Source organism: Petaurus breviceps, unplaced genomic scaffold, assembly GCF_028583685.1.
Source record: "Petaurus breviceps papuanus isolate PSGF00001 unplaced genomic scaffold, PetGlider_PUasm1.0 138, whole genome shotgun sequence".
Classification (NCBI taxonomy): Eukaryota; Metazoa; Chordata; class Mammalia; order Diprotodontia; family Petauridae; genus Petaurus; species Petaurus breviceps.
Window position 1 is genome coordinate 29,190,980 of NW_027185694.1, and position 20,976 is coordinate 29,211,955.

A 20,976-nucleotide genomic window follows, 5' to 3' on the forward strand; every position below is an offset into this window, starting at 1 on the left:
GGGCCATGGGGCCCTCAAGATCTGGGCCGGAGGTGACCAAACTGGGAAATGTGGAACAGCAGAGGTGGGGGTCTGGCAGGGGAGTTGTTTGGGGCTTGGCTCTGGTTTGGGGTGTGGCTTCCTGCTAGAGTCAGCCTGGACAGGCAGGCGCCCCAACTCTGGCTGGCAGCAGGAACAAGGCAAGAAGAAGGCACAGAGCCCTCAGCTCTCTACCATGATCAGTGATGGGAGAGAAGGCCGAAGACTGACATAGAAAAAGCTAGCCAATATCCCTAGGCAATTTCTCCAGGTTTCTTGAAGCCTGTTGGGTGAGATGGGGAAGGGAGTCCATCTCATCCAATGAGAAACCAAGGAACCAACAGTCCAAGCTGTCCAAGGCTGGTGGATTCAAGACCAGCTAACTCTGACTCCTGAACTTCTTCCTTTCTCACGACACCTAGAGCTAAAATGAAGAGCCAAAGGGTGATGTGACCGGACAGAGGGGCTTCCAGAACCTCAGAGGCCTTCACTGAAAGCCAAGCTTTGAAGAGTTAGGTCCTCAGGGTCCCTCTGACCTAGGAGATGGGTCCTGGGAGCTATGGGAAAGGGATTTATTTATTTAAAGCTTCCCTTCTCCACAAGAAGCAGAGAGATCACAGGGTCATGGACAAGGGCCCTCAGGTCATGTAACCACCAATGTCTGCCTATTAGACTCTCATCCTTCCTTCAGAGTACAGTTCAAACGGCAGCTTCTCCGTGACCTGCCCAAAGTGATCCCCGAAGATCTCCTGTGGTTTACCTCTGCTGGTAACACCTTTAGGGGACTGGACCACATTCTCTTCTGTATCATAATTATTTGTGTGCATGATTTATCTTTCTTAATAGACTGTAGTCTCCTGGAGGACAGGAGACTCATTTATCATTGTATATAACATTCCATAGCATTAGGTTAAAAATCCCACACATGGCAACAGCTAGGTGGCACAGGGAATAGAGCACTGGCCCTGGAGTCAGGAGGACCTGAGTTTAAATTCGGCCTCAGACACTTAACACTAATTAGCCGTGTAACCTTGGGTAAATCACTTAACCCCAATTGTCCTGTCTTACCCCCTCCAAAAAGCAAACAACAACAAAAAAACCCAGACACGGTAAGCACCTAACATATTTGCCAAGTTGAATGTTTAATGTCTCACATACCTGACACAGTCAGAATGTTTCTTCTTGAACTCAACCTCGCTCTCTTCTGAGAGATCAAGATACGAGAAGATCTGTTCACAGCATGCTCCAAATAACAGATATGATGAAGAAGAACCCCATTCTGATGTCTTCCTTGCTGCCCCACCCCCATCTCCTCTGGAGTCAATGAATCCCAGGATCTTCAAGCTGAAAGTGACCTGACAGGCCATCCTGTCCAACACATACCCAACCAACAACGGCCTCTACAACATCACCAATGAGTGGTCTTCCAGCTGTTTCTTGGCAAGCTCAAGAAAGCCCAAGCAAACCCAATACCTCCTGAGGCAGCCCAGGCAGCTCTATAAAAATAATAGCTAACATGTATATAATAATTCCCAGTATTTATATAGTGCTTTAAGTTTTGGAAAGCACTTCACATAGATTACCTCAGGTGATTCTCATAACAACCCTGGGAGAGAGGTTTTATTAACTATCCCCATTTTATAGACAAATTTAGCCTTTAAGAGATTAAGTGACTTGCCCAGGGTCACACTGCCAGTAAGTATCTGAGGAAGGAAAGAAACAAGCATTTATTAAACACCTAACTTGGGCCAGGCACCATGCTAAGTGCTTCACAAATATCTCATTTGACCATCACAACATCCTGGAGAGATTGGTGCTATTATTATGCCCATTTTACAGTTGAAGAAACAGAGGCAGGTAGGTTTGGTAACTTGACTAGGGTCATACAAATAGTGTCAGTGATAAAATTTTAACTCGGGTCTCCCTCACTCTTAAGTCCAGTGTTCTGTCTACGTACTACCTAGCTGCCTACATATGGGCTTTAGGGTTTGCAAAGTACATTATATATGTTAAATCATTTTATGTGGCTCTAATTGTTAGGAAGTTTTTCCTTACAGGAGGGAAAAATCTGCCCCTTTTCAGCTTGCATTCACGGTTCCTAATTTCCCTTGGGGCCAAACAGAACAAATCTAATCTTTGTGACAGTTTTTCAGCTAGTGTCTCACCAAGCCCTCTCTTTCCCGGGCTGAATATCTACAATTTCTTTACCTGACTCACAATGGTTCAGTCTTCCTTTACAATCTTGGCTCCTCTCACTCTCTTCTTAACTCTCTATTTATAAAATGGGGATAAAACTAGCGCCTACCTCCCAGGAAGGTTGGAACGGTTAAAAGAGACAATGGCTTCCAACCTTACCATTGGTTGAAACTGCTCTCTCCAAAGTGACTTGTTCAGTTGTGTCTGACTTTTGGTGACCCCACGTCTGTGGGGTTTTCTTGGCAAAGAGTGGTTTGTCATTATCATAAAAATGAAGAGGTTTAGCATAAAATGATGAGATTAGGGTTAGGGGTGCTTAAGACCCCAAAATACCAACACACCAGGTCCTGCTGAATGACTTAGACTCAAGTCTTCTCTCAGCCAAAGAAAAGTAAAGTTTATTAAAAGTTCGCTCATATTGGGCACAGAGTAAGTCTGTGTATTAAGGCAAACAGTCATACTGACTAGTGTCAGACAGATTTGAACTCAGGTCTTCCTGACTCCAGGCCCAGCACTCTATCCACTGAGCCACCTAGATGCCTAAGGTACTAGCAATCTCTTGTTGTTAGTTGTTGGTTATATTTGTCCTTCATTTTTGAAGAGGACCACGGCATCAGGGAAATGTGACATGACTTGCAATTGACTTTGGTTTGAGCGAGGGAGGCTGTGCGAGGTCACCAACCTCACTTTCTCCTCCAGTGCCATCTGGGTGCAGTGACCAGATATTCATCAGGATGCCTGGAGATGACCCAGGATGCAATCTCTTAATTGCCATATCTAATAATTTTTTCTCAGTCTTTATCCATTTTGACCTCTCAGTAATCCTCTTGGTCTTTAACCTTTAAGCTACCCACTTCTCCTTGATATTTCCTTCTTTCTAGGTTTTCATGACTTTCTCCTGATTCTCCTCCTACCTATCTGGCTGTTCTTTTTCAGGTTCTTTTGTTGCATCTTCAACAGGTCATGCCTAGTGACTGTAGATGTACTACACAGCTCTGTCCGGGCCTTCTCTCTTCTCCCTCTAGACCAGTTCACTTGCTGATCTCATCAGCTCTTATGAGTTCAATTATCATCTCCATAATTCTCAAATCTATTTATCTATCCCTAACCACTGCTGATTCCAATCCTACATCTCCTACTGCTTAATGGACATCTTGAATTGCATGTCCTATAGCTATTTTAAACTCAATGTGTTCAAATGAGAACTCATTATATTTTCCCCAAATCCTGCCTTCTTTCTAACTTCCCTATTACTGTTGAGTCACCCAGTCTAACAATCAAGGTGTCATCCTTGACTCTTTTTTTTTTTAAAGCAATCGGGGTTAAGTAACTTGCTCAAGGTTACACGGCCAGTTATTTCTGGGTGTGGTGCTGAGTATCTGAGCCCAGATTTGATCCAGGTCATCCGGACACTGGAGCCGGTGCTCTTACTCACTGAGCCACCTAGCCGCCCCTAAGCAATTGGGGTTAAGTAACTTGCTCAAGGTTACACGGCCAGGTGTTTCTGGGTGGGTGCTAAGTGTCTGAGCCCGGGATTCGATCTCCAGGTCTTCTCAACACTGGAGCCGGTGCTCTTACTCGCTGTGCTACCTGGCCACCCCCATCCTTGACTCTTGAAGTTGACTCATTTGTTGCCAACACCTGTCAATTTTACCTTTATAACAACTTTTGAATATGTTTCCTTCTCTTCTACTCTGTCACTGCCACCACCCTGGTACAGGCCTTTATCACTTCACACCTGGGCTACTGCAAGAGCCTGCTGGTTTGGTCTCCCTGCCACAAGTCTCTCCCACTTCAGTCCATCCTTCACTCGGTTGCCAAAGTGATGTTCTTAAAGCACAGGTTTTCACCACTGGCTCCCTTCACCTCCAGGATCAAATATAATATCCTCTGTTGGAAGTTTAAAGTCTTCCATAATCTGATCCCCCCTACCCCTGCCCTATCTTTTCAGTCTTCTTGCCCCCTGCATTCCCTTTGCCCACCCACTCTGTGATCCAGAGACACTGGCCTTCTGGATAAAATTCCACCTTCTACAGAGAACCTTTCCTGACTCCTCCTTCATTTTAGTGCCCTTTCTCTATTGATTAACTCCAATTTGTCCTATATATTCTGTATTTGTACATAGTTATCTGCATGTTATCTCTCCCATTAGACTGTGAGCTTCTTGAAAGCAGGGACTATATATTGACTTTCTTTGTATCCCCGAAGCTTAGCAGAGAGCCTTGGCACGTGGTAGATCCCTTAATAAATGTTTATGACGGATTCTAGATGCTCCCTACTTTGACAACATCCTTCCTAAAATATAATTATAACAACAAAAGCAACAACCATAGAGAGACACCCTTAGGTAGAGGATAAAAAGCTGGCCTCAGAGCTAGGAAGGTCTGAGTTCAGGTCTCACCTTTGATGCAAACTAGCTGGGAGACTGGCAAATCACCTAACCTTTCAGTTAAGCACTGCTGTAGGCCATTCTCTAAAACCAGAGGGGTCAAACACTGGGCCAGCAACACTCCAACTGAGGCCTGAACTAATTAAAATGTAATTGAGAAATATTTAGCAAAACAAATAAAAGTAAAATAGAGATAACATTTATTATTATAATAACTTAGTTTTAAGTCAATAAATGGCTTCAGAGATCCTTACATATGGATTAGTGAGTTTGACACCACTGTTCTAAACCCTTAAGTATTAGGAAAGGTGTTGACCTGCATTGGTAGAAAGTTTCCTCATCTGGGAATTCCCTCTACCAATAAAACCTCAAGTCCTGTCCCTATCCCTAATAACAGTGGGGGAGTTTTTGGCAGGGGGCATCAGAATAGGATTTGCCTTTACCTTCCCCTTCCTATTTTCCACAATCTTTCCAAGATCAACAATCACATTGGCCAGTTTGTTCAGTATTCCAGAATTTAGTCTATCTAAGATTGGTGATTTGAACTCATCAGGGGAAGCTGATTTCAATTCCCAATATTAACCATTTTTATTCTGCCCTTTCCAGTCCAAGGATCATTCTCCTTGACATATAAGTTCAGGCTTCTCACCATCCTTCATTATGAGAAGTGATGCTATCCTTCTTTGATCTGCACTTTTTCTCAATATAGTTAAAAATATCCCTGTCCTTTCAGTTCCCTTTAGCATTCATCATGAGCCTCAGATCATTCCAAGTTTTATCGCTCCTAACACTATAACTAAAAGACCACGTCCTGATTTTGTATTCTATCTTTGTTACCTGACTCTTCTACTTGTGTCTTTTTAAAAATCTGAGCTGGCCTATGAGTTTCTTTTGCTTTTACATCCCTCTGATCTTTAGGCAGCTCCTTCTTTTCCTGCTCAATGGTCTTTTTGTTTGTTTGTTTGAGTCTCCAGAATTTAATTCTTGAGAGATTCTCATCCTTTCTAGTCTGGCTTCATCTCCAGAATTTGGAGCCATGGGATCCTACATAATCTTCCTCGGAACCCTTTGAAAATCCTTACTCCCCAAACCTAGTGTGTTTGGCAGACTGTGCTCAGCTTTTGTCTTCTTCTCTATCAGGAATTCCAAGATAGAATTGGTAACTTTCCCCTTCCTTCCCCTCCCCCTTCCCCCAGAAAGGTTACTATTGTTTCTACATAAGCCCGAATTTCTCCTTGTTGGTGAGAATTAGGTCCAGAATAGTAGTTGTTCTCATTGCTTCCTCCACCTTTGGAAAGATAAAATTATCATTAAAGCAAGCCAAGAATTTATAAACTACTCTGCTTCTGGCAGAGAAAGCCTTCCAACAGATGCCCAGATAACTGAAATCCCCCCACCCTTACTCTGTTGTGTCTCTGTGCCTGTCTTGTGATATATTTCCCAAATTTTGTCTAGTTCCTCCAAACTTCATTTATTTCATTTTGTCTCTACACCCATAGCACCTAGCATAGCACCTTAGACATAGCAGGTACTTAATCTGTGTTCACTGGAGTGGATTAGACTGGATACCTCCTTCTGCCCCGGTGGTCTGTAGTTCATGCTCACAGGACAATATCAATTCTATTTCTACTTGGTTATTTTCCATCCTGAGGATCCTGCTGCAACTGCCACTTCACTCTTCAAACAAGACTACTGCAGGCCATTCTTGGGGCAAGCTAAATCACTGTGGGCTTTACATTCCCTGAGATCATAAACCTTGAGATTTGGGTCACTTGGGTCTTTACCTTTCTGTCCCTCTCCCCACCCCTCTCCTTCTTTCCCTGAGAGCTAAAATCAAATCAACACTACCATTGCCTCTGGAAAGGGTGTTAGGGGACTATCATCCAATTCACCAACTTTGTGACTTCCCCATCAACCACCCCTCATATGTATAATCTCTCTCCACTCTCAACAAGGATGTAAGCTCCTGGAGGGCAGAGACTAGCTCAAATTTGTATTTGTGTTCCTGTTATTTAGCACAGTGCTTGGCAAACAGCAAAGACTTAATAAGTAAGTGCTTTTCATTCACTTATTCCTTTCACCAATCTTGCCACTATATTGACTCCTGCTCAATCTTGGATTTCCTCACATCACTACAGCTTCTTACTATACAATGCTACTTCTCATACTTCTCACCCCTAACTACTCCATTCCTTCTTTACACAGTATAATATTCCAGAGTCATGGTCTAGTCATAGGTCCCATATCACTGAGTCTTCTTATGTCTGTGTATCTATGCTGACAAATTTGCCAACTTGCGTTCAGATTAGTGCCCTGTGCTTTTGTGCTGCAACATCTATCTAAACTAAGTTTGACTGTTGGCTTCTTTCTTGGATTTTGCCTCGGCCTTAGTTTTCTCGTCTATAAAATGGGTATAATAATAGCACCCGCCTCACAGAGATGTTCTGAGGAGTGAATGAGATAACCTTTGTATAGCACCCTGAAAATGTTAAAGTGCTGTATTTGTTTCAGTCCCATTTGACTTCTCATGACTCCATCTAAGGCTTTCTTTGCAAAGACACTGGAAGTTTGCTCTTTCCTTTTCCAGTTCATTCTTACAGATGAGGAAACTGAGGCAAAAAGAGTTAAGTGACTTCGCCGGCGTCACAGAATTAGTAAGTATCTGAAGCCACATTTGAACTTAGATCTTCCTGACTCTAGGTCAAGCACTCTATCCACTGTACCACCTACCTCCCTAAAGTGCTATATACATGCTAGCTGTCATCATTGTTATAATTATTAGGTGATTCTACAGTCATCTTGTGCTGCAGAGATTTGTAAGACTCAATCCCTGTGTCTGAGAGAAGAGAAAGGCCTCAGCGCACCACTACACCTGCTGCCCACGTGAGTGGCAGTAGGCCAAAGTGGACCCTTTTCTGCTCAGTGCCTATTAGCCTCCATTTTTCCCTTTGCCATCCTTGGAATGGGAATTCCCCAAAGCTCTTGAGGACAGGGACTAATTATTTTTTTACCTTTCTTTGCTTTTCTTTGCATCCTCAGAACTTAGAGCAGTGTGGCATATAGGAGGCTGAATCAATGTTTGTTGATTCAATATGACTTGGGAGAAGGGGATCTCAATGCCAACCCTCCTTGAGGACAGATTTAGAAGTCTCCATGCCCTGGAACCTACTGGAACATATAGAGGCTGTACCTATTTTGTGTCAGTGAACCCTATGAATAAATAACAGTGATGCCATATTCTCTGTAACAGGGGGATTAGCCAATGACACCCAGTCCTGGGAGCGTGTAAACTTGGATACCTGGGGAGCCTGATTCCAAATAGGTGTAATGAAGGACTCCTCCTTCTGTTTCAGAATAGGTGCTATACTAAGGTATACCAAGACTGTTTCCTATCCACTTATTGCAATACAAAGTAAAGTCTTTTGATTGGCTACTGTGTCTACAAAAGGAACTAACTGGTAGAATCAAGCTCTTTTTGCTTCTTGGCTACTCCGGTGAGGAGTAAGCCATTGAGGCTGGGGGGGTGGGGGGACGTGGGGCTCAGACCTTTATCTCCCCACCCAGGCTGCTGCCAAGTGGTCCACGAGTTCATGGCCCTGATGCTTCCTTTACTTCTGCTATATCTATTCTTCCTGTTCTTAAGTGAAGGAACCTAGAGATGGAACAGACTAGGGAATGACCATCAAAAGGTCAGCAGAACCACCAAGGGTCCAAGAACAGGAGCCCATGCCAGAATCTGCAAGGTAGTAGGAGAACATGATATAACCTTAGAGGCATCAACCTAGTCCTGCTCCCTGCTCCAGAGTGAGGTGGCTTCTTCAGTGTCTGTATTTATGAGTGTGAGTGTGTGTGAGGGGGCATAAGTGAATGTGTGAGGATGAGCATATGTGACTGAGGGAAAGAAAACTGGATAGGGAGGGAGGAGACCAGGCTTCAAATCCCACCACTCCCACTCATTCTCTGAGTGCAGCTTGTTGAGTTGTTTCAGGCCTGTTCAACTGTCTTCCATTATCCCCTTTGGGGTTTTCAGGGCAAGGATACTGGAGTGGTTTGCCATGCCCTTCGGCTCATTTTACAGATGAAGCAAACAGGGTGAAGTGACTTGCCCAGGATCATACAACTAGTACGTGTTTGAAGCTGGATTTGAACTCATGAAGATGAGTCTTCCTGATTCCAAGCCCAGAGCTCTATCCACTGAGCCACCTAGCTGCCCTTATCTGTGTGACTCAAAGCAAATCACTTTCTCAACCTCAGTTTCCCCATTTATGAAATTAGAGAAACTAGATGATCTTCAAGGTTCCTCCCAGCTCCAACTTCCTATGGATCCATGATGTGTGTCAGTACGTGTGTGTGTGTGTGTGTGTGTGTGTGTGTTTGGGTTTTTGTGAATTGAGTCCTATAGTGGAGGGAGCCGTCCCCTCCTTGGTGGGGGGCTGGAGGGTGGCCTGGAGCTGATTGGCCACTGAATCCCCCAAAGGAAACATCTGCACATTCCAGACACATGTGGTAACTGGAGAGCAAACCATCCTGGACGTGAGAGTTTACAGCCACCAGGGGCCGACGCCTCATGCTGGCAGCCGGCTGTGGAAAAGTCATGTTTAAAATATTATTACAGGGGAAGGGCCGCCAGAGCCTCAAATTAATCATGAAAATGTCTTCAGAGAGAGCCAGCCCATCCGGGCGTTATGTAACCTCTCCACCTCCGGGCGAGGAGACAAGGAACTGAGAGCTAGCAGGGCTCCGGGATGTGGCCTGGACCCAGGCACTGCTCTACCCTCAAGCAGGGGAGCCGACTTCACTGTCACAGGCAATGGAGGGGAAATGATGATTCTGTTTGAGAAGAGAAAGTTCTCTCGGAGAAATGAGACCAGATAACCTCTGTGGGTCCTCTGCCCCTTGGCACTGGGAATGTTTTCTTGGTGTCTAACTTTAATCCTTCCCACTACTATTAGGACAACTCCTCCAGACGAGGATGGGTACTTCAGTCAGATTCATCTAGCACTCTAGACCTTGGCTCCCCTTGGCTCCCCTTTGGGAGGGTATTCTTTTTTCTGTAATATGAATTGTATCAGGATGAGCAGATTGTGCAGAGTTCCAGGATGGGGCCCATACTGGCCAGTCTGGTCCCCCCTCAAAACACACACACACACACACACACACCTTAATGTTTAACTTTACAAATGACCAAAGAAAACACCTGGGAAGTGTCTAAGGCCATTAGAATTGATCATCAGGAACCTGGGAAGGATTTCAAGAGTTGATAGGATCCATAGGAGGAGCTGAACAAGCTGGTAGCTTCAAAGACATAGGGGGAGGGGGTTCCTTTGAACTGCCTCTAGGCTTCAGTCTTCTCCTCTGTAAAATGAGGGGGCTGTATGAAAAGTTCTCTAAGTACCCTGTCAACTCTAAAAATCCTAGGATCCCATGAAATGGCCCTCTCCTCTCTTCCCTCATGTCATGACCACTGCCGCATCTCTCACAGCTTCCAAGGTGACCTGATTGCCCCTCATCAGCCTCTCCCCCATCCATCCTTCCTACCCACATTCCACTGCCAGAGTCACTTCTATAAAACACGTGTAAGAAGCACTTGTTTGTTCATTAATTGCTTGGCGAGAGAAAAGGAATTGTTTCTCAATGTTTCTCAACAGCAGGATCTTGGACTTAAGGATGGGGTAGGGAGAGGCCATGCCTTAACTTTTACCAGAGACTAACTTAAGGTATCTCAGTATCTCCCTTTTCTAGGAGATACCTAAGGGCGATCATGCTCTCCCTAAAGGCTCTCAGAAAGACCTTAATAAACCAAGTTTCCTCAAGCTTCCCTGAGAGGTGACACTTACAGTACTCTTTCTACTACATCAAGTTTAAAATGACCATCAAAGCACTGGGACATGATACCTCCTCCATTAGCCCTCCCCTCACCTCAGTTTCCACATCTGTAAAATGAGGGAGCCATACTAAATGATCTCTACTGGTCCTTTCCAACTCTTTATTAATATTCCAAAGACAAAGCTGTTCTAAGATCTTCTCCCAACTTTATCCCCAATGTAAAATCCAATTTTTTCATCAGCCAAGATATAATCCCCTAGATGGGAAAGTGGGGAGGAGGAGGACCAGAGAAGGGAGAAGAGGAAGAGGTGAGAGTTGTCTCCCTTTACATACCCCTATAAACTTTCACCTAGAAAGACCAGGATATCAAGTAACACCAACTCTTCCCCGTCTTTGGCATAAACCTATAGACAAAATCTCCTTCCAAGAACCCCTTTCCCCTCCATCTGGCTGGCAGGCTGCATTTCCTCCTGTTACAAGGATCAGTCTCTGTTAGCCAGCCCCCTACCTCCCCTTCCCAGAGTTCCAGTTCACTCATTTTGGGGTGGGGTAACCACAGTCCAGCTACTTTCTCTTGACAGCTCTCCAAGGCAGAACTAGGGTCCTAGGCTACCCTTCTTCTCTCCCTCTTCCCTTCTCAACAACTGCCTGGAAATCTCCTTCAAGGCTGCTGACTTAAAGCTACTTCCATCCCCACAATTCTGGGAGGTCTGTTACATAATCACCCAAGGTGATAGCCGACAGGGACAATTCTAAATACTCATCTCCTTGTCAGTAAGATAGCTTTTCTCTGGAGATGTTAGCATATCTCTGCCAGCTGTTACAGGTCCTTTCCTTCCTCCCTAGTAGCCAGACTTAAAACAGGTCTCTTCTAATATCTCACTTTTCTGTCTCATTCTCAAGTGAAACTGGGAAAAAATAAAACCTAGAAAAGTTCTTGGCTGCTCCTGACTAATTATGTCACTTTCCTACTCAAAAAACTTACTGTATCTTGTCATCTCTACATTCTAAATATGCCCCATTTTCATCCCTTTTCCTCCTCATTCCTGCCTTACCAAGATTCATACCACCTCAACAACCTCCTAACTGGTACCTCTGCTTCCAGTTCCATCCTCAACCCCAATAATCTAATGATTCCTTCACATTTACTTAATACTTCCTATGTATGAGATCCTTTCCTCAGTAATGTGAGGGATATAAGACATCACACCATCTACAATGATGTTGGCAAGTCACTTAACCTCTTTGAACCCCAATTTCCTCACCAGTAAAATAGGGGACAATAATGGATGTTTTCAGTCTAGTAAGGATGAAATGTACAGTTAGCAAAAAGCACCTAGGCAGGAAGGTGTGGGACATGTTTGGAGACAATAAATAGCCCATTTGGCCAGAACACAGAATACAAGGAGGGAGGGCAATGTGAGATAAGCCTGGAAAGGGGTCTTATATAGAGAGTACAGAAGGAAAAATCGAGGAATTTGACTTTTGTTCAGTAGGCAATGAAGGATTCTGAGCAGGGGATTGTGCTCTGAGCAGAACTATGTGAAGATTAATCTGGCATCCTACCTGGGATGGAAAGAGACTCGAAGCAGGGAGTTGCCTTAGAAGACCAAGGCAGAGGTAATGAGGAAGTAAGATTGGGAGTCATGGAACAGAAAGAACAGATACAAGAGATCCTGCAGAGAAAGATTCATTGGGTCAAAGATTTAGAATTGGGAAGGACCTCAGGAGTCACCGAGTATAACTGCTCTCATTTTACAGATAAGGGATTGACTAGACTCGGCAACTAACTGAATGTGAGAGATGAGAGACAAAGAATTCAAAATTAGTTAATTAATTCAACAAACATTTATTAAGTGAAAAGTATAACATGAGGTTCTGGGGACACAACCACCCAAAAATGGCATGGTCCTTGCCCTAAAGGAAGTTACAGTCTACTGCTGGGGAAGCCGACTTTAACAAAGAGAGGGAGGACAAAGTAAACAGTGATGGGGGTTGGAGGGCAGGGAGAGAAGAGCTCTCTAGGTTGATGACCATATGTCAGATATGCTGCAGAGGGGATTTTTGATCAGGTATGAATTAGACGAAATGGCCTCTAAGGTCCCCCCAATCCAGATTCAGCAATGAGATAAAGTGCTCTAAGAGTAAAATGAAGGATTTTGATGAAAAGCCCAAGATTATTTATAATGCAAGAATCCCTTTGAGGGACTCTGACAGAAAATCACACCCCAGCACTGCTTAAATCCTTGAGGTATAAGGCAGTTATTTCTATTATTGGACAGCTCTAATTGTTAAAAAGTGCTTCCTTACACAGAGATAAAATCTGCCTCTCTGCACCTCCACCCCAGTGATCCCACTTCTGCATCCTTCATTGCTTACTGAACAGAGATCTGCTCCCTCTTTCTCATGGCAGCCCATATTTGATGACAAATATCACCTCCCCTTAGTTTACTCCTTTCTGTGCTGAATATGCCTAGTTCCTTCAAACCAGTCTTTCCTCACAATGACAATGGTCTCCATTGTGCAGAATATTTCAAGTCAAAAAAGCTGTAGATTCAAATCCTGCCTGCTGGCTGTGTGATCACATTAGTGAATCCTTTAACCTCTTTGAGCCTAGATTTCCTCACCAGTAAAGTGTGAGAAAATAATTTCTAAGGTATGTATTTCACAGGGCTTTTTCGAAGATCAAATAAGGTAATGAATGTAGAAATCAGTATTATTATGGCAGTCCTCTCTTGGACGCTTGTCAGCGTTCCTTATTAAAATATGGGACCCAGAAATGAACACACCACGCTCAATGTGGTCTGACCAGAGCAGAGTATAGTGGGCCTATCATCTGGGGGATCTTAGATGCTATATTTCCACTCATTCTGCCTAAGATTGTGTTAGTTCTTTAGCAGCCACATCACACTGTTGCTGGCTCACAGTGAGTCTGTGGTCAGCTAAAACCTTCAGGTCTTTTTGTACATGAACGGCTTCCAAGCCTGATCATTCTCTATCCTGCGCTTAGGAAATGGATTAAAAACAAAACCAAAGGAAACTTAAATGCAGGACTTTACATTTAATCCTGTTAAACAACTTTGAAAGACTTAGGAACTCTGATCACAATTTCAGAGGACTCATAATGAAACATGCTGCCTACCTCCTGAAAGGGAGAGGTGACAGACACAAGAGTACAAATGGAAACTTCTTTTTGGGGACATGGCCAATGGGGAAATGTGTTTTGCTTGACTGTACAGCTTTGTATAACAGGATTTTTTCTTGTTTTCTTAATGGGGATGGGGGAGGGAGATGAGAAGAAGGGAATATGAACCTGAAAATAAGGTAAAATTGAATTTTAAAAAATGTACTCTTTTTAAAGTTAAACTCGGTGGTTCTAGCCCAGTGTTCTGACTTGTCTCCCAAGATATTTTTGAAACTTGATTTTGTCATCCTTTGTATTGAGTGTCCCTCTCAGCTTTGATCATCTAAAATTATAGGGTAACATTCTATGTCTTCATTTAGGCCATAGATTAAATGTTACCTGGAACAGAGCTAAGAATAGATTACAAGGGATCTTCTGCCCAGGCAACTAGGTGGTTCAGTAGATAAAGCACTGGACTTCAAATCTGGAAGGATTGAGTTCAAATTTGACCTGAGACAGTTACTAGCTGTGTGACCCTGGGCAAGTCACTTAACCTCTACCTGCCTCAATTTCTACATCTGTAAAATAGGGACAATAACAGCATCTACTTCCCCCGGTTTGTTGTGAGGACCAAATGACATGATATTTATAAAAGCGCTTTGCCAACCTAAAAGAACTACATAAATTCAGGCTATAATTATTAACATTAATGATCTACAGTTTCTACCTCCTTACACTTTTCACATCTTTTGTTATATCTTCTGCTCTACATGAGTTCTCAAAGATCAGTGATGGTGGCCTGAGATTATATCTGTTAAACTCTTTCAGTTTCCGGGAATGCAGGTCAAGGGGATATGAACTCCTTCCACAAATCTTGATGCTTTCCCTCTTCCTCCTCAACCTGTCATGGATTGTAACTCTCCCTATAATATTTAGAAGATCACAGCATTTTGAGCTGAAAAGGACCTCAAAAGTCAACTCCCTCCTCTCCCCCCATTTTTTTTTTTTTCACAGATGAGGAAACTAAGGACTAGAAAGGTTAAATGTCTTGCCCAAGGTCAAATAGAGAATAAAGAAACAGTGCGGATTCAAAACCAAGGTTGGATGACTCAAAATCTAACTCTCAACTTTTGTTTTACTTTTTCTGAAAAACGTTCCTAGCTGAAGGAAATGGAAGGAAGATGGGAGATAAGTGATTCTTGTTCTGTCCTCCATTACCATGTCACCTCCCCCCAGAGAGGGGCTTTGTTTGCCTTGTTGCTGTGTGTTGCTGATCTCCTTTTTTCTGAGTGTGGCTCCAAAGGCCCTTTGCGTTGCCTTGCTCAGTTGTCTCGGCTAGTTAGCTCTCTGGACTCTATTCTTACAGCTTCCTGTCATTCTTGTATATCTGTCCTTGGGGACCTGCTCCTCTTGACCCCCTCTGTATATGTCCTTCTAAAAACTGAGCTTATTAGAACACAACCCAAGAAATCACACAGTCCTTACTGACATTTTTTCTCCCCCTTCTCCCTCTCAGGAACTATTGTTTAGTCAGAGTTTTATCCCTTACGAATGAACCCTATTCCATTTTAGAATTCTGTGTCTGTGTGTGTCTGTGTGTGTGAGTGTCTCTGAACTAGCTATGATAATCAAGGAAGGCGTCATAGAAGAGGCGGCATCTATGCTGAACCTTGATTGGATGGGTAGGATTTTGATAGGAATTTGGGGTATGAGGGCTTTCTGGATTAAGAGAGAAGAGAGCAAAGGCAAGGAGGTAAGAAAATTGCAATAGGTATCTAGGGAAAAGCAAAACACAGCAGGTAGGTTGAAGCAGAGGCTTAGATAGAAATTCTGTTAGGATTAGTCACTAAATCCTATTAATTCCACCCCTACAGTATCTCTTGAATCCATCTTCTCCTCCTTCCTATTGTCCTCACTCTAGTTTGGGCCTTAATTGCCTTCCACTTGGACTGCTACAACTACAATAGCCTCCTAACAGGTCTCCCTTCTTCTAGTCTGCTCCTACTCTCCAAATAAAGGAGGAAGGGGCATCTTATCCAATCCATCTCCAAATAAACTTATCCCTAACAAACAGTCATCTAGATTTGATTTAAAAACCTCCGAAGAGGGAGGATCCACCATTTCTTTTCCCCTACACCAAGTCTAGATTTGTTTTTGTTATTCAGTCATTTCACTCTTCATGATCCCATTTGGGGTTTTCTTGGCAAAGACACTGGAGTATTTTGCCATTTCTTTCTCTAGCTCATTTTAGAGATGAGGAAACTGAGGTAAACAGAGTAAAGTGACTAGCCCAGGGTCACACAGCTAAGTAAGTGTCTGAGGCCAGATTTGAACTCAGAGAGATGAGTCTTCCTGACCCCCCAGGTCCCACACACTCTATTCACTGCACCACTTATCTGCCCAAGGCCTAGATTTGCTTCCTTGTAATTTCCACTGAGGCAAGTCTAATCCTAGTTCCTCATGATAACCCCTCAGATATTTAAAGACAGCTCTCATAAGCCCCCAAGTCGTCTTCTCTGTCTAAATACATTCTCAGTTCCATCAACTGATTCTCATGGAGGTAGGGTGCTGAGGCTTAGTGCTTTGTACCATGCCGGGCACATAATAGGTTTTTAACAAAGCTTGTTGACTTGATGTGATCCCCAACGTGTAATATCCTGCTTCAGGAAAGGCAAGATGATGTTTAGTGGAAATGCCTTGGGAAGATTAGTTTCAGTTCAGTCATTTTTACCTCCCATACCCTTTTGGGAATCTTAGGGAGATTAGTGGTGAGAGGCAAAGATACAGAATGCAGCCTATGTCCTAACCCAGTAGAACTCTAATAGAGGCAAGTTCCAGATCTAGCTGGCCTCTTCATAAGTAATGAAGGTATTACTATTTCTCACCCTTCCTTGGGTGGGAATTAAGATTTAGTATCCAACGACTTTCCCCTTTACCTTTCCTGGTCTTTTAGCCCCTGCAGACCTTCTTACTTGGCACCCCTCTTAACACTCATGTGACATGAACTCAAGGTCTTTCACCAACCCAGCTTTCCTCCTCTGGCAACTTTCTAAATCATCAGCAGTTTCTTAAAATGTGAGTCCTGGAACAGAACACCATAGATATGCTTTGACGAGGTCCTGCTGCACCATGGAACAATCCCCTCCCTAATCCTGGAAGCTGGGATTCTCTTAATGCTTTCCACGTTCAAAGGAGGTTTTTAGGCTGCCAAGTCACACGACTGACATACTGAGACTACAATCCACCAAACCAATGCCTAAGCAGCCTCCCCAAGTGTGAGACTTTACATTTATCTCTACTGAATTTACCCTAGCCTTGCCACTTGTGACCTCTGAGACTCTGGGCAAGTTGCTTAAAGTTTCTGGCTCTCAGCTTTGTCTTCTGTCAAATCAGGTGTTTAGAATGGGAGAGCTAGGTATTTCCCAGATCTCAAACTATGATATTAGAGAGAAAGGAGACCAGATCAAGGATCAAGCATTCAGTGTGTACCAGGTACCACACAGTCTTGGGAAACACTCCCTCACACACGATGCCAAATTAATTTTCCTATAGTATCACTTTCTTAATGTCACTACTCTGATCCAAAAGCATTCAGTGACTTTTCACTGCCCTCAGGATGAAGTATAAACTATTCTGTCTGGTCTTCAAGGCTGCCCATAATCTGACCTATGCCCTTCAGATCCAACAAATCAGTTTGATTAAGCAATTATTAAGTTTCTAATCCTGTGTGAGGCCCTGTCATCCCCCTCCTCCTTCGTTTGAATGAACCCTCTTGCTCGGCCACTGCACTGATCTCATCACTGACCTACAAACACCCCTGCCTTTTACTCATTCCCTTTTGCCTCTCCTAGGGTACCCTTTCTCCTATCCAAAATCCTACCTTTTATGATCGAACACAAGCCTCACTTCTACCACAAAGTCTTCCCTGATTCATCCAGCCCACATTGGTCAGGGCCTCTGTCTTCTTTGTTCCCATTTTCTTGATGCCTGAGACAGCCGGGTCGCTCATGCTGCCTTTCTGACCTCCTCTGTGGGTTCCTTTCTTGATTTAATTCTATCACTTTGGTGTCAGAATCATATCCTCACACATTCCACTGATGATCACTTCCTCCCTACTTCTTCAGTTCAGTCTCAACAAACCTTTCTTTTGATGGAAGTAGTTACTGTTCCCCAGGGCACCGTGCTGGGAGTTTGGGTAATAACTTTGGGGTGGTGGCTGGAGCACTGGATTTGGAGTTGACTGCTTGGGTTCAAATCTCAGCTTTGGGGGCTTCCTATCTGTGTGACCTTGGCCAACTCACTGTACTTCTGTGGGCCACAGTTTCCTCATATGATTCTATGAACTACAAAAAAAAATTTAGTTAGGGTCCCTCCTCTCATGGAGCTTACCATCCATCTAGCAGAAGGCTAAGACACAACTACAATGCAAAATAATATATGATAAGAACATAAGAGAGATGGAAGAAAAGTGCTCTGGGTGGTACTGGAGAAAAGGGCCGTTGCTGAAGTGAGGAAGATAGATCTAATGGTAGAAAGAACTTTAAAGGGCCATCAAGTCCAACCATCTCATTTTACAGATGTAGACACTGAGGTCCCAGGAGGGAATAGTAACCTGAGGCAGCTCAGTGAATAGACTTAAAGAGTTAGAGAAGCCTTGAGATAGAATCCTTTTCATGTGTTTCTTCCCCAACTAGACTTCTGAGCTCTGCCAGGGCAGGGACCACCTCACACTTCACTTGCATTCTCCACCGCTCCTGGCACAGAGGAGAGCACAAACATATGCTCAACAGAGGCTTAGCTGGCTAACTATCCAAAGAAATATAACTTTATCACAATGCCATCCTTATAAACAGCAGTGTACATCAGCACCTGGCTTCCAGTACCAGCTGGAGCCACTGCCTCAGCTGAGCTGGCTGGGGGAGGGAGAAAATATTTATCAAGTAGTGACTGTGTTCCGGCACTGCACTAAATACGTCATAGATTCTCTGTCTCTGTCTCTGTCTCTTCTTCTCTCTCTCTCTGTCTGTCTGTCTCTCTGTCTCTGTCTCTCTTTCTCTATCTGTCTGTCTCTCTGTGTCTCTGATCAGGATCACACAGCTACTAAGTGTCTGAAACAACAGTTGAATTTAGGTCCTCCTGCCTCCAGGACAGGAGCAATATTGTCTCATTTGATAAAATAAAGCTTCTCATTGTTTTGCAACTGATTTAAGGACTTTGTTTGATTGCAACAAATATTTATGAAGCACCTATTATTTGCCAGGATTCAAAGATGAGAGGGGGGGGGGGAATCTTAAATTCTCTTGGAAGGATACAACAGGTTGCAAAATTAAGTAAATTCAAAGATTTTTGAGGAAGGAGAGAGTGGTAACAGCTGGGAGGACCAAGGGAAACTTCACAAAGGAGGAGATACTTGCACTAAGCAGTGAATTAAGCTGAAGAACCCAAGAGGTACTAAGTAGTGAGGAGGAAGTGCTTTCTAGACATGGCAGACAGCCTGTGAAAAGGCACAGAAACAAGAAACAAGATGGCAAATTTAGCTATGCAAATATGAAATGAGACTGGAAAGGTAAATTGGAACCAGAAGACCTTCACTACCAGGCTGGGGGGCTCTGCATTTTATCCCAGAGGCAACAGAGAGTCATGGAGGGCAGCTTTCTAGCAGGAGACTGGGCTGGTCAGACCTGCACCTCAGAAAGATGATTCTGGCATCTGTGTTTGTGGGGGGATGGCCCAGAGTAAATAGGATTGGAAACAGGGAGACCAATTAAGAAGTCTCTTCAACAGTAAAAGTGAGATGAAATGTACTTGGGTGATGGCTGTGTGAGAATAAAGAAGGGGATAAATTGGAGAGGTTCTGTAGATGTAGAAATGACAAGGCTGGGCAGGTGATTGGCTATGGGAGATGATGGAAAGAGAAGATTCAAAGAGAACTCCAAAGTTAAGAGCCCAGGTGACTAGAAGAATGATCAGTCTGGAGCAGAAGCAGGCCTAGGGGGAGAAGATCACGAGTCCCATTTTGGACATGCTGAATCTGAGGCATTAACAATATGTCGTCTCTCGATCCAGGGACACCTAGACATCTTTTCTCAAGCACAAAAATACTCTCATTTATAGATAAATGCTCAACAATTCAATTCAACATCAAATGTTTATCTAGTGCATCAAATCAGAACTATAGTCCCTCTCCTCAAGGATTTTATAATCCCATTGGGGAGACAATACACATGTAAAAAATTAGCTAATAATACAAAGCAGAACAAATATATCCCATCCAACATCTAAGAACGTTTCTATGAAAGCACAATTTAGAGGAAATGACCTTATGAATGACTAGTAATGGGCCAAATGTTATCTTGCAATCTTGCAACTTGACAGTTGGGTTTGGTTGTGCTGTATTAAGGATGGCATGACAAATTGACCTTAGACCATGTATGCCTACAGAGGGGTGCAGACAAGACAAGTATTCTGCACGTCTTTAATTTACTTACCCACCCTTTTTGTTCTTAATTTGCACTAATTGTCCCCTAGTTTCCTTCAAGATTCAGTTCAAACATCATCTTCTACATGAAGCCTTTCCTAATCTTCCCACCTGTTAGTAAGACTCCCCCCAAACCCATCTTGTATTTATTTTATATGTATCTCTATATGGACATGGTATCTCCTCTACAGAATGTAAACTCCTTTTGCCTCTGCCTTGGTATCCCCAGGACCAAACATAGTGATTGATTTTAGTGTAAATTCCTTGAGGGCAGGGTCAAAGTCTTCATAGCTTTGTATATTAACTTTATTGTTCTTTCAGTACCTAGCACCTCAGATTTTTAATACAAAGGATGCTCAGTGATCATCTCTTGGATCGATCTGTTGCATTGGACCAGTATGAGGCCAAATGACAGGGGGCCTCAAAGGTCAGGAAGAGTGGAAAGTGAAAAGTCACCAAGGGTTTTTTTTAATAAAAGTAGTGATGGGATGAAGGTGAGACTTCAGGAAGATTAACCTAGCACTGTATGTGAGGGGACGGTTCCCAAGGCTCTACTGTATCTAGTACAGAGGAAAGAAATCCCTGCTTACCCACTTCTACCTGCAGGACCCTGGGCAAATCACTATATAGTTTTTTCATCCATAAAATGAACAGATCGGACTAAATCACTTGTAAAGTTCTCTCTAACTTTAAATCTATGATTTTGTGTTAATAAATTCTATAGGAGTTCAGAGGAGAGAGGAAGAGAATCATTAGGAGCTGTCACACTAGGAGGGGCTTCCTGGAGAAAGTAGACCTCCAGCTAAACTCCCTGCAAATATTTATTAAGCACTAACTATGTCCTCACCACTAATTGTATGTATGTGGGGAGTGGGAAGGGCCCTCTCTCTCTCTCTCTCACACACACACACACACACACACACACACACACACACACACACACAC

At 43.5% G+C, this 20,976-nt stretch overlaps 1 protein-coding gene across 1 annotated transcript in view; it reads right to left on the reverse strand.

Moving 5' to 3' along the window:
* Nucleotides 1–20,976, reverse strand: part of PKD1 (polycystin 1, transient receptor potential channel interacting) — a 115,784-nt gene that overhangs the window by 69,156 nt on the left and 25,652 nt on the right. The gene's annotated exons all lie outside the window — the stretch shown is intronic.